The 16,516-nt window shown below is 43.2% G+C and overlaps 1 protein-coding gene across 2 annotated transcripts in view; it reads right to left on the bottom strand.

The window, feature by feature from the left end:
• Positions 1–16,516, bottom strand: part of LOC144508528 (extracellular sulfatase Sulf-2-like) — a 347,976-nt gene that overhangs the window by 263,595 nt on the left and 67,865 nt on the right. For both annotated transcript variants that reach the window (XM_078236521.1, XM_078236520.1), the window contains exon 2: positions 12,311–12,407. The gene's annotated coding sequence lies outside the window, so the exon portion shown is untranslated. The remainder of the gene's footprint in view (positions 1–12,310; positions 12,408–16,516) is intronic.

The raw sequence follows: 16,516 nt of genomic DNA on the forward strand, positions 1-16,516 counted from the left end.
GATTACCTCGCACTGGTCATTAATCACATTGCTGTTTGTGTGAATTTGTTGTGCGCAAGTTGACTGCTACATTCCCTGCATTAGAACAGTGGCCATACTGAGAAAAAGTACTTTATTGTCTGGAAAGCACTTTTGGAAAGTGAGATTGTGGAAGGTCAGAAATACATGCAAGTCTTTTTTTCTGAGTGTCATTATTTGCTCACGCTGAGGCTAAACACCAACATAGACAGCTCGGGGTCAATGGTCTCTGTTATTTACATTGTCACTTCGATGAATTTCTATGTATTTTACTGGAGTAAAGTTTCGTGAACTCATGTTACCTTCTGAAACCTCTCCAAAAGGGAGGGTTATTTTACCACAGGGGAAATGATGACCATGTCAAACCCTGCCCTCACCCAACATTCACAGATGCTACATACAGCAAACATTAAAGCCATCACGACCAAAACCCCCAGTGGATGGTCAATCCACCAGTGCGGGTTAGGCGGATTGACCGTGATAAATTGCCCCTTAGTATTAGGGGGACTAGCTAGGGTAAACACATGGAGTTGTAGGGATAGGCCCTGGGTGGGATTGTGGTTGATGTAGACTCGATGGGCCAAATAGTCATTCTATACTGTAGGATTCTATAACATTTGGCAAACCATTTTGGGGCAGCACGGTGGCACAGTGGTTAGCACTGCTGCCTCACAGCACTAGGGCCCGGGTTCAATTCCCGGCTCGGGTCACTGTCTGTGAGGAGTTTGCACATTCTCCCTGTGTCTGCATGGGTTTCCTCTGGGTGCTCCGGTTTCCTCCTACAGTCCAAAAATGTGCAGTTTAGGTGGATTGGCCATGCTAAATTGCCCCTAGGGGGACCAGCTAGTGTAAATGTATGGAGTTATGGGGGTAGGGCCTGGGTGGGATTGTGGTTGACGCAGACTCGGTGGGCAAAATGGCCTCCTTCTGCACTGTAGGAGTCTATGATTCTATGGATTTACGACTATCAGTCTAAATTATCATAGAATCCCTACAGTTTCTTCCCTGCTGCCATCAGACTTTTTAATGACCTACCTTGCATTAAGTTGATCTTTTACTATACCCTAGCTATGACTGTAACACTACATTCTACACTCTCTTGTTTCCTTCTCTATGAACAGTATGCTTTGTTTGGATAGAGCACAAGAAACAATACTTTTCATTGTATACTAATACATGTGACAATAATAAATCAAATCGGTGCAGAGGAGATCATTCGGCCCATCGAAAAATTGTGTGCATTAAAATTATAGCCTAAAATCAATAACTAATTCAAGTATTGCAAGAATCATTACTGCTATGAACAATAATTTTTTAACAAAACTGGGATTTGGTAAAATGAAAGGATTGTATCAACATAATCTGCTAAAAAATAAAGAAAATCTGAAAGATCAAATGCATTGAATCTTTATGAAAATCACACAGATTACATCTTGCTGAAGATTCCAGTCTGTTGAACATATTGTTTGAAAATGTGAATGGGAAGGGGGAAATAGTCAATCATATTTCTAGCCAAGACTGGAAGCCAGGTATTTCAGGAATCAATTAAGCCACATTTACTCTCGTTATAAAGGCAGCAAAGACAAAAAGAAACAACTCTACTGCAAAGTGAATCCATGCTTAATCCCATAGGCACAATACAGTTTGAGCTAATGAGCCATTGAATCCAAGAACAGCTGCACACAGTCCGTTCAAAACATTGCAGTAAACATCTGTAAGATGACATTCTGAATCACTAAACGGTGTTCAGATGTGCTTCTTTTTACAATGAAAACAAGCCGTGGTGTAGCAAGACTCAGTTGCCTAGCACTTGTACTTCCAGCAGCATGGGTACTGATGTGAGTCCAAAATTGCATCTGCATCATACTACACACTTCTGCTGCCAGCTGTGACAGACACCATTTTGGGTAGACCATGGATGTGGGTGCTGGGAGCAGGAGGAGCAGACAATAATGACTTTAGGCAGCGTATAATGATGATTGACTCTCCAGGCACCATTTTGTGACTGGAATGCTTCAGCCAGTGCCTTCTTTTAACCTAGAAAGATTTGAACATTCATACATGCGTGACACAATTCATCATGGCCTGCTCTACCCTGCACACCCTTGCCATCTTAGGACCACAGCTTTTGCCACATGTACAAGAAGAAGCTGGGGAGGAGGAAAAAGAAAGGAAGGAAGGAAGGAGGCAACCCCTTTCTGGGCAGGCTGTCCATGATCAACTCATCCAACCACAGTACCAAATTCAGCCTCAAAACTCTATTCAATAACAGTTCCGTACCATATTTTCACTCTGTCATTGCAGGTTCTGCTTAGCCACAATGCTGAAATAAAAGCCAACTCAAAATAAACATTCCAAACCAAATTTATAAATTAAATCATGCCATGTTGCTCACAACAGTTAACTCATCACCATTCTACATTCCTCTGGTGCCTGTCTTCCCTGTGCCTTTGCCTGTCCCAGTGCTCTGAGCCCTGTGCTTGCAGCAAGGCTGGTGAAAGGCCACTGGCTTTCAGTTGTGTAGACTGTTCGTGGCCCTGCGGGGTGCCCTCTAGCAGCTCTGGCCTGGGGCTTCAGATTGAACCATCTCAACATGGAGGAGGGCAGTCTAGCTGGCTGGATGACATGCAGCAGCAAGGATGGGCTCCAGGTTCCACACAAAACCAGTTGGTGCCAGACTCAACGATGCTTCTCAGCAGTGACAACAATTTTTCCAGCAGGTCTGTCGATGCACCAAGCATTCCTCCGTTCATAACCATCAGCCTTTTTCTGTATCCAACCCCACTGAAGTCCTTATCCAAGTCACCTAGAGCAGAGCTTGTATGTGATCTCAACCTCTAGTGAGTTGATGCCTGCCCTTTCCTTCTGCTGTGAATGCAGGCCACTCTTATCTGTGTGCAGATCTTACCTAAGCTATTTCCTCAATTACGCAAAGTGACAATATGTCTGAGCTGGCAGCTGAGTGTGTGAGGGCGAGTGCAAGGTTTTCTTCATTGGCACCTCTTCTGTCTCTTCTACTTCAAAACTTTGCACCATTGCCAGGCCAGAAAGCAGGAAGGCATAAGGGTAGGACTGTGGTGGGGGAAGGGGGAAAGCAAGAGGATGGGTATAAGAGGGAATGCTCCAGCTAGTGCCTTCTTTTAATCTGGAAACATCTGAACATTCATGCATGCGTGCCACAGTTCATCATGGCTTGCTTTACCCTGCACACCCTTGCCATCTTGAAGCCACAGCCTTCGCCACATATACAATAAGAAGCTGGGGAGGAGGAAGGGAGGAGGCAACCAATACAACCGCTTTCTAGGCAGGCTGTCCTTGATCGACTCATCCAACCACAGTACCAAACTCAGCCTCAAAACACTATTCAACAACAGTTCCATATCATGGGGGCGATTCTCCCGGCCCACTGCGCTGCTCGAGTAGGGGGGCCCTGTAGCGGGAGTCGTGACCGGCGTCTAACATCTTATCTCCATCTGCAACTTGTATATCAGAAGAGACTATGGGAAGTGGTGGAAATTAGATGCGAGGAGGAGGAGGAGGATTAGGTACGAGTATATGATCATCACTATTGCTCTCAGCCCTGCAGCTGGCCACAACTTTATTCATGGTGAGCATCAGTGTGGAGTGATGCAACATGTCTGTCCCACACTGATAGGTGCACTGCCTGTGATTATTCACTGCCTTGTTTTGCGGGAGAAAGTGGAGTTTGTCAGAGAGCTGGTGCAATGTGATGTGGCTCCCATGGTTTGTATAGCTGGCAGTATACGCAAACTATGAGATGCAGTTCCAAGACTGCAACAGGGGCAATTGTGAGAGGATGAGATGAAGGTACGATTGATAGAGATTGTCATTTGTGTAGTGATGGAGTAGAGATACAGTGGACAGTGTGTGAGGCTTGGCGGTGCAGTTAGTGGGATAGGGCATTTGAAGATGCTTTCATTGGCCTTGACCACTCATGGAAGTTCAGAAAACATCTTGTAGCATCTTATTTAGGTCCTTGGGCGACCTGGCACCAACTATGACAGCTATCCACTCCCACTGCCTTCAGCATGGATAGAGCACCTTTCTCTTCCCCGCTTATCCAAATCCTTCATCAAGGACTCCCGTTCCATGCTGGAGAACCTTTTGCCACTCTTTACACTTTCCCAGGTCAAACTTATATCCAGAATGATTTCCAGAACCTCCCCTTTAAGAGGTGCAGGCTAACTCAGATGTGAAAGCTATCCTAAACTTATGCTAGCCGCTCTCAATTTAGCGTCTCTTGCTCAGGTATGCAGCCACTCACAGCATACTTAGTGATGGTGTAAATGAGTGGACAGCACAAAGTTTATGTGCTGTCTGCATTGGATGCAACAGGTACAGTTTAATCTCGGATTGTGATTCCCATGCACATTTACAAACCTTATCAAATTTTGCGGTGGAATATACAAATGAAAATCTGTGTCAAAAGTATTTACATTTAAATTTGGTTGGAATTTTAATACCCTTCTCATTCACAACTGGAGATGAGGAGAGCTTTACGAAACAGAGAGGAATTCGTCCTTTCCGTTATTCCAAGTAAATTGATTTGGACTCCTTTTCTCACTCATCTATTTGACCTCAATGGTGATTACCATTGCTTCCTTGTGATCCTGAGAATCTTACAGGAAATGGATTTTGTCAACTTCAACCCAGTGTCCAACTGGTGAAGGTTCATAGCACAAAGCTTCACAATTCGGCATTAATCTAAAATACAATCCATAAATTCACAAAAGTGACAGGATAGACTATGTGGGTGTCACATTAGACGTCTTTGAAGTCTGGGATTAAGACCAATAACGTAGACTGAGCAGATTGTGTTTCATCCTGACATGAACTAATCATTTGGAAAAGCTTAATTCCAACTGCCAATATTAATAACCTTTTTTTAAAAACAGCTGAATGGTTACAGAAATATATTTTGTAAATTTAATTTAGAAATAGTGAAGTAGATGCTCCACGGTGACCATGGAACTTGACAGCATGCACTTTTCACCCATTTGCGTAGCACATGGCTGACCTCGATGTATCTCCCAGGGCTTGTTCTACTTATGTTACTGGCAAGCGATTGGGAAGCTTGCTCAATTGCCTGAAGGAGCTGAAGAAGAATTCTCCAGAGTTTTTCCCCAGTTGACCATAAATTTTTATTTCCTCGGGTTTTTTAGTCTTTCCCAGAAGAATTTGTAGGTTGTGAGTGGAATAATGGTGTGCAAGGTTATTTGGCTGTCTGAATGGGGCAGCCTTGATGGAGATGATGCTTTTTTTCTCCAATGTTGAAGAAACCTTAATAAAAGGTAGAATTTTTTTTTCTTTTGCAAACATTGTTGGGGCATTTTGAGGTATGTTTAGTTATAACATACAGTAACAATACCCAGTTACAGGCAGAACAATTGAAATACTGTTGTGGGGTAAGAAAGATGACCCTGGGGCACACACAATGTAAAGGTGATTCTGGAAGGGAATGTTAAAATTTATCAGTGTGGTCTCCGAGAAGGATTGGTGTCAAATTTATACTTTATTAGATACACGAAATCAGGCAAGACGGGGCTACCTACCAATAATTTATACAAAGTAGGTTAGAAAAATATGCACGTTACACCCCATTACATTTGGATGGCTGTTTATATAAAACAATCTGGCAACCTTCCAGTCTCTGAATGTTTACAATATATAACACTTTATTATACAATTCTGCATGGTCAGAGCAAATGTTCAGTTTTGCCACATAGCCTGGTGGACCAAATAACCCACCCATGGTATTCCACTGACATCAATAGCACATCCGGATTCTATAAAGGTTGTACAATCTCCTCTGACCAGCTGCTGTTAACTGTATAAAGTATCTAAAGGTGGCAGGGGGGTGATAATGGCCTTCCCACATAAGAGACACTTTTTGACACTGGGGTAACTGGTTGGAGCGCTAGGAGCTATATATCTGTGATGGCTCACTTTGTGAATAAATTATAAACATAGTAAAGATACTGGCCAACTGGGATATAGGTTTCATAGAATAGAATAGAACAGAATCCTGACAGTGCAGAAGTTCAACAGCTTTGGGATTTCAAAAGCTAAGTCCTCGAAATAAAATATTTAAGTATTCTCATGTTCAAGATGGATTACAAGAATGACACTTAGACTTAATTTCCTCTTGACACATCCAATTTTTCAACACTGCTTCTCTGCTCCATGACATGGTCATGATGTGGAGATGCCGATGTTGGACTGGGGTAAATACAGTAAGAAGTCTCTCAACACTAGGTTAAAGTCCAACAGGTTTATTTGGTAGCAAAATCCACAAGCTTTCGGAGCACTGCTCCTTCGTCAGGTGAGTGGGAGTTCTGTTCACAAACAGGGCATATAAAGACACAAACTCAATTTACAAAATAATGGTTGGAATGCGAGTCTTTACAGGTAACCAAGTCTCAAAGGTACAGAATGCGAGTGGAGAGAGCGTCAAGCACAGGCTAAAGAGATGTGCATTGTCTCCAGACAGGACAGTTAGTGAGATTTTGCAAGCCCAGGCAAGTCATGGGGGTTACAGATAGTGTGACATGAACCCAAGATCCTGATTGAGGCCGTCCTCATGTGTGTGGAACTTGGCTATCAGTTCCAAGTTAGCCAAGTTCCGCATACATGAGGACATCCTCAACTGGGATCTTGGGTTCATGTCACACTATCTGTAACCCCCATGACTTGCCTGGGCTTGCAAAAATCTCACTAACTGTCCTGTCTGGAGACAATACACATCTCTTTAGCCTGTGCTTAACCCTCTTTCCACTCACGTTGTCTGTACCTTTGAGACTTGATTACCTGTAAAGACCCGCATTCCAACCATTATTTTGTAAATTGAGTTTGTGTCTTTATATGCCCTGTTTGTGAATAGAACTCCCACTCAGCTGACGAAGGAGCTGTGCTCCGAAAGCTAGTGGATTTTGCTACCTAATAAACCTGTTGGACTTTAACCTGGTGTTGAGAGACTTCTTACCATGACATGGTAGCAGATCATTTCAGGAATGACTTGCTTTCGAGTACATTTCAACTTTTCATTGAGAGACTGGGGAATATGAAGCATTGTACAGGCTAGTTTCATCCTTCTTGTGTCATCTCTACTTGGCGCACCAACTCTCACGCTCTTTGTCATAGAGGCATGTGCTTGATTGTAGCATTGTGATGCAAAGTTTATTGCCATGTAATTAACAGTCGCAGCAATTAAATTATGTTCCTTTTCTACTTTCATAGGCATGCTCGTGAATCAGACAAAGCTTCCCAATGCTATCACAGAATCCTACATCATTTACTCCACCCACTGCAGCACCAACACAAGTGTTCACTGCTGCCTGACAGCGCCAAGGACCCAAGTTCAATTCTGGCCGTGGGTGACGGTGTGGAGTTTCCTCATTCTCCTGCGTCTGTTTGGTTTCCACCAGGTGCTCCAGTTTCCTGCCACAGCCCAAAGATGTGCAGGTTAGGTTGATTGGTCATAGTAAATTGCCCCCTAGTGTCCCAAGATGTGTAGGTTAGGGAGATTAATGTGGTAAATATGCGGGGTTACAGGGATAGGGCCTGGGTAAGATGCCCTGTTTCAGAGTTGGTGCAGGCTCAATGGGCTGAATGGCCTCCTTCTGCACTGTAGGGATTCTCTTATCTATGATAATTACCTGGAAATAAAAGGAGGGTATAACAGCATGCAAGTTGCGAGAAGAGAATTGGAATAACAGTGCAAGAATAAAAACAGATGGCATAGGAATTTGTTTGCCAGAGTGCGATTGCACGTCCTTCCTTAGCTGGAGGGTCTAGGCATTGAATTTCAGATCCTGCACTGAAGATAAGTTGCTATCTGAGAATACATATTTTTCAGCTGAGTGTGAAACACATCGCAAAAGGTCTGGTGCTGTATGTGGAACAACACACTTCTTAGTTGTGTAAAACCACTAATCTGAAGTCCAGCATGGAATATTCTACACCTCCAGGCACACCTGCATCAGAAGACCTAGTGACCCGAGAGCCCTTTGCAGAGTATATTTTTTCAAGATGCTCAGGTTGCTGCTATGGAACACTTGGTCTTGAATCTCTGAGGTTCTTTCCACTGAATATAAGATTACAGAGATTTACTGTTGCCCAAACAACAAAGATTTTTTTTAAATGAAGAGAATTCTGCCAATCCCTTGCACCCCTCCAAAGAAATCTACAATTACCTGTCTCTTAAATGGTACTAGATTTTCTGCTTCCAAGACCACACCCAGAAAACCATTCCAGATATTAAGCACTCTGTGTGGAGAGATGTTTCCCGACATAAATTCTGAACTTGCCATTTAACAGTTAGTACCTGTGGTAAACCACTGTTAGCTCATTACCTGTATATGTGACATGCCTGTACACATCCCTGCCGGCCCTACCCGAGACTCCTCCCCCCCCAGTCCAGATATAAAGGCGACTGCTCCCCACCCCTCTGCCTCAGTCTGGACCAGTTCATCGGCATGGGTGTGCTCCAAGTCTTTTGCCAATAAAAGCCTATTTGTTCTTGCATACAAACTAGTCTTTGCTCGATTGATGGTGCATCAGTACCCATGTCCCTTTAACATAGAGTCATGGTTTAGCTGGGCCACTCATGTGACATTAATATTCCCTTGGGTTTTGCGGGTCTTGTCAGCCTGAAGAATTGCGGCAGCCCCTCGTTCTGATATTTCCTTCCCAAAGCAAATGTGTTTATCCTGTGAATAAAACATCAGTGGCTTGCTTAGTATATCATGGCACTGTGGATTTGTCTTATGGCGGCACAATGGTTAGCACTGCTGCCTCACAGCACCAAGGATCCAGTTTCGATCCTGGCCTTGGGTGACTGTGTGGAATTTGCATGTTCCTCCTCCCCGTGTCTGCATTGGGTTTCCGCCGGGTGCTCCGGTTTCCTCCCACAGTCCAAAGATGTGTAAGTTAGGGTTGATTAGCTATGCTAAATTTTCCCTTAGTGTCCCAAGATACACAGGTTAGGGGGATTAGCGGAGTAAATACGTGGGGGTGCAGGGTAAGCCTGGATAAGGGTTAGTGCAGACTCAATGGGCCAAATGGCCTCTTTCTGCACTGTAGTGATTTTATGATTGCTCATAGTGAGTCTGTAACATAGAAATTGATGGCAAGTGCATCATTAACTGGCACTCATCTGCAGATCAGCTTGCAGTTCATGGTATAACTCAAACACTACTTGCTTAGACTGTGAAAAAGATTATTCTAACGCATTCAGTTGGTTGTGCTGGAGAATTTAAGCGTGGGTCCATGGATAATGGTTTGTGTTGAGAGACTGTTCGGTGCAGACTAACTTCTGGGCGGCATGGTAGCACAGTGGTTAGCACTGCTGCTTCACAGCTCCAGGGACCTGGGTTCGATTCCCGGCTTGGGTCACTGTCTGTGTGGAGTTTGCACATTCTCCTCGTGTCTGCGTGGGTTTCCTCCGGGTGCTCCGGTTTCCTCCCACAGTCCAAAGATGTGCGGGTTAGGATGATTGGCCATGCTAAAATTGCCCCTTAGTGTCCTGGGATGCGTAGATTAGAGGGATTAGTGGGTAAAATATGTAGGGATATGGGGGTAGGGCCTGGGTGGGATTGTGGTCGGTGCAGGCTCGATGGGCCGAATGGCCTCTTTCTGTACTGTAGAGTTTCTATGATGATTTTCTATGATTTCATTGCTCTCCATCCATTCTTCTTCTTCCCCGCCTCAAAATGACAACAGGAATACAGGAGTTGCTGAGTTCAGTGTGGTAATCAAAATCTCAGCAGGTCAGCTTTAAGAATATTGTTCCCGGAAAGTCAGGACATTACCTACCCACATAAAATAAGTTAAAACACAGCAAAGTGCAAGTTGAAGACAGCTATTAGATGGTGTTTCTTATTATGCAGGGTGATTCACCAGCTGAAGCAGGTGTCAGATGATTGAGCCAAAGACTGCTCAAATGGAGTGAACAACATTTTCTATCCAAATTGATTATTTGGTTTACCACAGTGATAATTTCCGACTGCAAGATTTAAACTGGAATTTTCAAAATCTCGCAGCAATCGCTTTGTATCCTTACTGCTAAGTGGCAAATTATTGCTGGCTGTGTCAACACACTGACTGGAAGGAGCGGGAAACACACTTAAAAGTTCAGGACTTACCAGTAAGTAGCACTGCAATCACCTCTCGAACTTCCAATTCTGAGTACGAACATCAGAAATAAGAGCAGGCGTTTGACCCGCCATTCCCGCTCTCCCCCATTCAATATGATCATGGCAGATCCTCTGCCTAAACTCCACTTTCCTGCCTGCTCCCCATACTCCTTAATTCCTGGAGAGACAGAATTCTTCCTCATGGGAAAGAAAGTCTGAGTGTGTTCAACGGCGTACCAAAAAACTGGAGCCAGAATTTTCTGGCTGTTCACACTCCACCGGAGATGACGGAAAATTTGGTGCTCAGCTAAATCTCCGTTCCCTGCACGAGACGCGAGAATCCCGCTGGCGGGAATGGCCAGAGAATCCTGTCCTGGGTTTTTCCTGCTGTTTACATAATGAACCCCTTCCCATCTCCATTCATCTAACTATTATTAACATACCCTTCTAATCTTTTATCCCACATGTGCTTTTCCAGCTTCACTTTAAATGCACCTATCCTTGGTTCAACTGTTCCTTGTGATGACGCATTCCACATTCTTGGGTTACAATATTTCTCCTGAATTCCCAGTTGTATTTATTAATGACTATCTTTTGTTTATGGTCATTAAGCCTGCTCTCACACAAATGGAAATATCTTCTCTACCCTATTATCTTCAAGACCTCTGTCTGGTTACTCCTTCGACTTTTTCCAGCAAGAGTGTGTGTTCTTGTATGATCCTTGTCAATCCTTTTTACGCCTTCTCAAATGATTCTATATGGTTCTTATAATTTGGAGACTAGAACCATGCAAAGTATTCAGTGTGTGGCATGACCAATAATCTATCCAAGTGTAACAAAACTTCCCTGCTTCTCAATTCTGTTCCTCTGGAAATGAACCTCAGTTCTTGGTTTGCTTCCATTGGCCTTATTAGTCCTTTTCTCTCTTTTCAGTGAGTTGTGTAACTGTTTTTAATATTTTGTGAATCTGTATTCGTGATTTTTGAATTTGTATGGGAAAGAAGGGGAGGGGATAAACTAATGGGACGGTTAAAGCCAAGTTTCTTCGACACTTTTGAAGGAAATGAGAGCAAGTGTGGAACAACATGAAGCAGAAGTGTCATTTCGGGCGAGAAAACTGGTGTAGCCGATGCGAATCTGATTGTGATCTTGTCATTTTTTGGGGGAGTGGGGATTGCACTGCTTTGGAGAGCGGCAGGGCCTAAACATACAGGCAAGCCTGGTAGAACACCATCCTAATCACCCCTTTCACCACCCCCAAATGTAGATTGCCGGCCTGGTCTCCCCCACGAACATAGGTTGCCAGCATCAAGGCATCCCCAATGGGTCCCCCTTGTTCCCCGGCCCCTTCATGTCCCTCACCCTTTGGGCCCCAACCCTTTGGCAGTGCCAACCTGGCAGTGTTTGGGACTGCCAAGTTGGCACTGCCAGTGTGCCAGGAGGCAGTATCAGGGCACTACCCAGCCATTTCCCTGTTCACCTGGGGGCTCCAAGGCCTCCGAGCCGCTCATATTTGGAAACCAGTAGTGAACTACACCGGGTTCCCGCTGCACCCGAGGTTGGAGAATCCTGCGAGCACGGAGAATGCAGCTCAAAACTGACCAAGCATATTTAAATCAATATTAAAAAAAACTAAACTTACATTTCTTTTTTGCAAACTAATTTTTGAAAACATCTGACTTTCACAGAAAGCATCAATAAAATCAAATAAGAAAATAGACGTTAGTGTTTGAAAGGAAACTTCCTGTTGTTTGTGTTCAATCCCGAAGTTTCCCCTCGACTACAAGTCAAGAGGTAGAAAGCAGGGGTTGGAGAAACGGCACAATATTCACAATATTTTACTTGCTGGAACAGACCAGGTGCAAGTCTCCCCCTCATTTTCTCATGCTCTCTGTGAAAAAGTATTTGGCCTCGAGTATTTGGCACTTCTAACAGCATTGGTGCTGAAATGAATAGTTCAGTTATTTGAGGGAATTAATATTGTATTCCGTTATCCCATGTTGCCCAGTAATACAGCTTCTATAGCACGTGTCATTCGAAACTTAAATTCTAATAAATCTTCTCATTCTATTTCCGAATTCCATTCACACAATATGGTCATTAAATACAAGTGCCCTCTCCCATTATATGTCCCTTACCTTCTGCTTCAGTATTTTGAACCTTGAGTGGGGAGCATGGGGTGATGGAACCAGTCACAGCTTAGCTGTTCATGTGCCATAAAAGATGCGTGTCCACCTGTAACAGCAAACATGAAGTCAGATTTCAATATTCTGCAGAGATCACTTGTAAATAGAAGGTGAGACCAAAGTTGGATTATGCAATAGGTTATATTCCATAAGCGTAATTGGACAGCAGATTTTGGTTGCTGTTAGCTTAACAAATCACAGCATGATTCTCCCAAGTTAAGATTCATGTGCTAACGTAGAATCCCTACAGTGCAGGAGGACAACATTTGGCCCATTGAGCCTGCAGCAACAACAATCCCACCTACGTCCTATCCCCGTAATCCCACGTATTTACCCTGCTAATCCCCCTGACATTAAGGGGCAATTTAGCATGGGCAATCAACCTAACCTGCACATCTTTGGAGTGTGGGAGGAAACCAGAACACCCAGAGGAAACCCATGCAGACATAAGGTGAATGTGCAGACTCCACACAGACAGTTACCTGAGGTTGGAATTGAACCCGGGTCCCTGGCACTGTGAGGCAGAATGCTAACCATTGTGCACCAAGACATAACTAACACGATGGTTCCTAAATTAACACTAAGGATTCCATCACTTTCCACAGGAATGAATTAGAACATTCATTCTCATGGAAATGGTGACCAGTTGTAGGGCAGAATTGATAGAAAGTGGAAGGTCAGTTCAGGAGTAACTGCACTCATATTCCAGCACCACTTATAAAGAATTAGCCAGCTACTCTCTCCAGTTTGTGAAGGATCACAGGAGTTAGGGGACCACGGCTTCTATTACTGCCACACTCCCTGTGTCAACCCTCTGGGGCTAAGAAATTTAGGCACGTGTGTAGGATACCATTTTAAAACTACAGTTGAAGGCTAAAAATAAAACAATGTAAACCCAAGCAGAACTTCCATTTTCTTTCACCTCATCAATAAACCTTTGGTGGTTGGCTCGTTGGTCTAGGGGTATGATTTTTGCTTAGGGTAGCATTAGCATGCGAGAGGTCCCGGGTTCAAATCCCGGCCAAGCCCAGGGATTTTTTTTTTTAAGTGTGACACGGTGCACACTGCTGCCTCACAGCTCCAGGGACCTGGGTTCAATTCCAGGCTAGTGCTGTCTGTCTGTATGGAGTTTGCATGTTCTCCCACATGTCTGTGTGGGCTTCCTCCGGGTGCTTCGGTTTCCTCCCACAGTCGAAAGACGTGCAGGTTAGGTTGATTGGCCATGCTAAATTGCCCCTTAGTGTCCCGGGATGCGTAGGTTAGAGGAATTGGCAGGGTAAATGTGGGGTTGCGGGGAGGGGGCCTGGGTGGGATTGTTGTCGTTGCGACTCGATGGGCCGAATGGCCTCATTCTGCTCTGTAGGGATTCTATGATAAACATAAACATAATTTGTTTTTGGGCCAGGTTAGTGATTTCACAATCCTAAGGATTTATGGTTTACACCTTTCTGGGAAAATAGCAAGAGACACAATTTTTTAAAAAATCAGTTCAAAACATGCCCATTATGTTCCATAAGGAGCCACACACCCAAAGAATGAACATGTTTCACAAGGATGGACCATTCCAGACATTTTTTCCTTTCATACCATTTTAACTGATACCTTTCGCTTCCACTCATTAATGGATTTTCATACTCAGTAAAGCTTTTTAATGCATTGGAATGAGTGCCATAAAAAGGTTTTAGTTTATTTTGAACTATAAAGAGATTAAAAACTGTCAATATCTAACAACTCACAGACTAAGAACCTAGACCTGTAAGCACTTCTTTTGATAAATGGAGGCTTGTCAAAAGTGCAAACGCCAATGCTGCACAGAATCCTGATCAGCTAGTTACTTTCGAATAAATCTCTGCTCTCTGCATAAGGGATGATGTGGAGATGCCGGCGTTGGATTGGGGTAAACACAGTAAGAAGTTTAACCTGGTGTTGTGAGACTTCTTACTCTGCATAGGGGCTCAGACTAGATAGAAAAATGTGCATGTCAAAGACCAAAATGAGCCCGACGTCTCGATGCTGACTGTCACATATTGCCAAGTATATGGAATAGAAGAGAATCCCTTAAACATAAACTGTAAACAAGCTAAACTTACCAATAAAACGTTGATCTTGAGAGGGAATGATTGAGTGAAGCTATATTCAAGATAGATTCTGGAGTCCTCTGCAGTACATTTTTTCATGCAATTTTTATACCATGTTGTACCGCATGGAAAACCAAATAGCTGTGAAATTGCAAAAGTTCCTCATGAACTATAACACTGCAAGCTCTTTCTCTGCGACAAACTGGCACAAAAGAAATCAACATTCTTTCTTGGTTTCCAGCTGGCTTACCCTAAAACTATTTTCAAGAAATCTGCAACCCAGCTTTTATTCAAAATTGTGCTGGAAATATGTTTCTCTGTCTGTTACATGTAGTGATATCATATGACATTGGGTAAAACTGTTCCCTGGAAGGAGATTGATGCTAGTGGGCAAGATAAACAGTCTAATTTACAGAATAGTTAGAATAACAGTGTCCCCAAAAGCTGTCAATCCAGTCGGGACCCCTCAATGTGTCACCTTCCGGCTGGGATAGCCCACCCCACATTGTTACAAAACAGGGTGAGGAGAGATGACAATATATAGACATGTCTATATTCAACCCACCCTCTGCTGGGAACAAGGAGGTTTAATCTAACAAGGTTCCTTTTCCCTTGGATACCTTTTCCAAACCCAGCGGTTATGTTCAAAAAGGAGTATAATTAATAAGTCTTTCTTGAGTTAAGATCATTTATAGGTTTATTAATTACCAAAAGAGTAAGGATGAAACACATGCATCTACATTCATATGTATTAGAAGAAAGAATTGAGTCCAGTACTAAGCAAATATATGTTAAAAAGGTTGTACAGAACAGTCCTTAAGTTGCGAGGAGTAGATGATGAAGCGTTGTGGCCAATACAAATTCATTCCAGTGTAGTTTGACTTCTGCAGGTGAGTAGCTGATTCTTTGATTCAGGTGGTCTGCGGTTTGGTAGAGATATTTTGGTTCTCTTTTTCATCTGAGACATTTTTTTGCTAGCTGGCTGACTTCCACAGTCAGAGAGTGAGTTTTTTAAAAAAAAGATATTGCCACAGAAGTAGTTATTTCTTTCTTTGAGGGGCACTGCTTCTGCTACTGCATCTCACACCTTCAGTGTGGAAATCTTCCACCTGCTTTTTCTCACATCACACACACACACAAATGGGCAAGTAGGGAGGCAGGTAAAAGCACCCGACAGCTCTCTCAGCTAGCTTTTAAAAAAACCCTTTGTTGTCTATTCCAAGATGAAACTAGAATACACTAGTCAGTCTGGAAATTATTCCCGGGATTGTCAAGATGGGATGGCCATTATGTTCCTTCGTCTTTTTCAGAGTTGGTAATCAGTCTTTGAATGCTTTTAGAGGTACCTTGTCTGGAAATACAGAGGAGTTCCATTGTCCCTTAGAGAAACACCCTGCATTCTTGTTAGTGGCTCACTGTAGCTTCTCAGCTATCTTCAGGATTTGTGTCCACATCAAAATATAGAACTCGGGTCTTTTTAAAGTCTAACATTTCTGGTACTTTCTTCCATCATCATAACACCAGGACCTGATTTTGAATTTCCAAAAAAAAGTGACATCTTGTGGGGTACTTTGGAAGGGAAATTAAGCAGATGTCCATTATAAGTCCATTAGAAACGAAAGGAAATAAGAGATTGGCCAAAATTCTCCCCTCTCGCCCACTGCAGGAATTGTAACAGGCGGGAATTTCCAGTCTTGGAGTGCACAAGGCCAGAGAATCCCACTCGATTTGTTTAATCAAATTGTTATGTCAATGAAGAAGACAGGGAGATTAAGAGGCATTAAGAGAATTTAAGATCGGATAGTGCAGGCTATATTAAGAGCAACCATTCCACATAGAACAGTAAAGGTCTGTTACTCTACAATACCATGGTGCGTTATTGTTATTATTCACATAGGTGATTTGCAAAGGCAATAAATATCATTCCAATCAGTGTGCAGAACAGCTTTGATTAATATAACTGTCCACATGAATGACTCAGATCACCTACAAGGGGAATAGATGAAAGCCCTAGACAGTACACAAAATCATTATCAGTGAGAGAAAGACTAAACACACTGTTAAAAATAAAGCTTTCTTG

The sequence above is a fragment of the Mustelus asterias genome, chromosome 20 (assembly GCF_964213995.1).
Source record: "Mustelus asterias chromosome 20, sMusAst1.hap1.1, whole genome shotgun sequence".
NCBI lineage: Eukaryota > Metazoa > Chordata > Chondrichthyes > Carcharhiniformes > Triakidae > Mustelus > Mustelus asterias.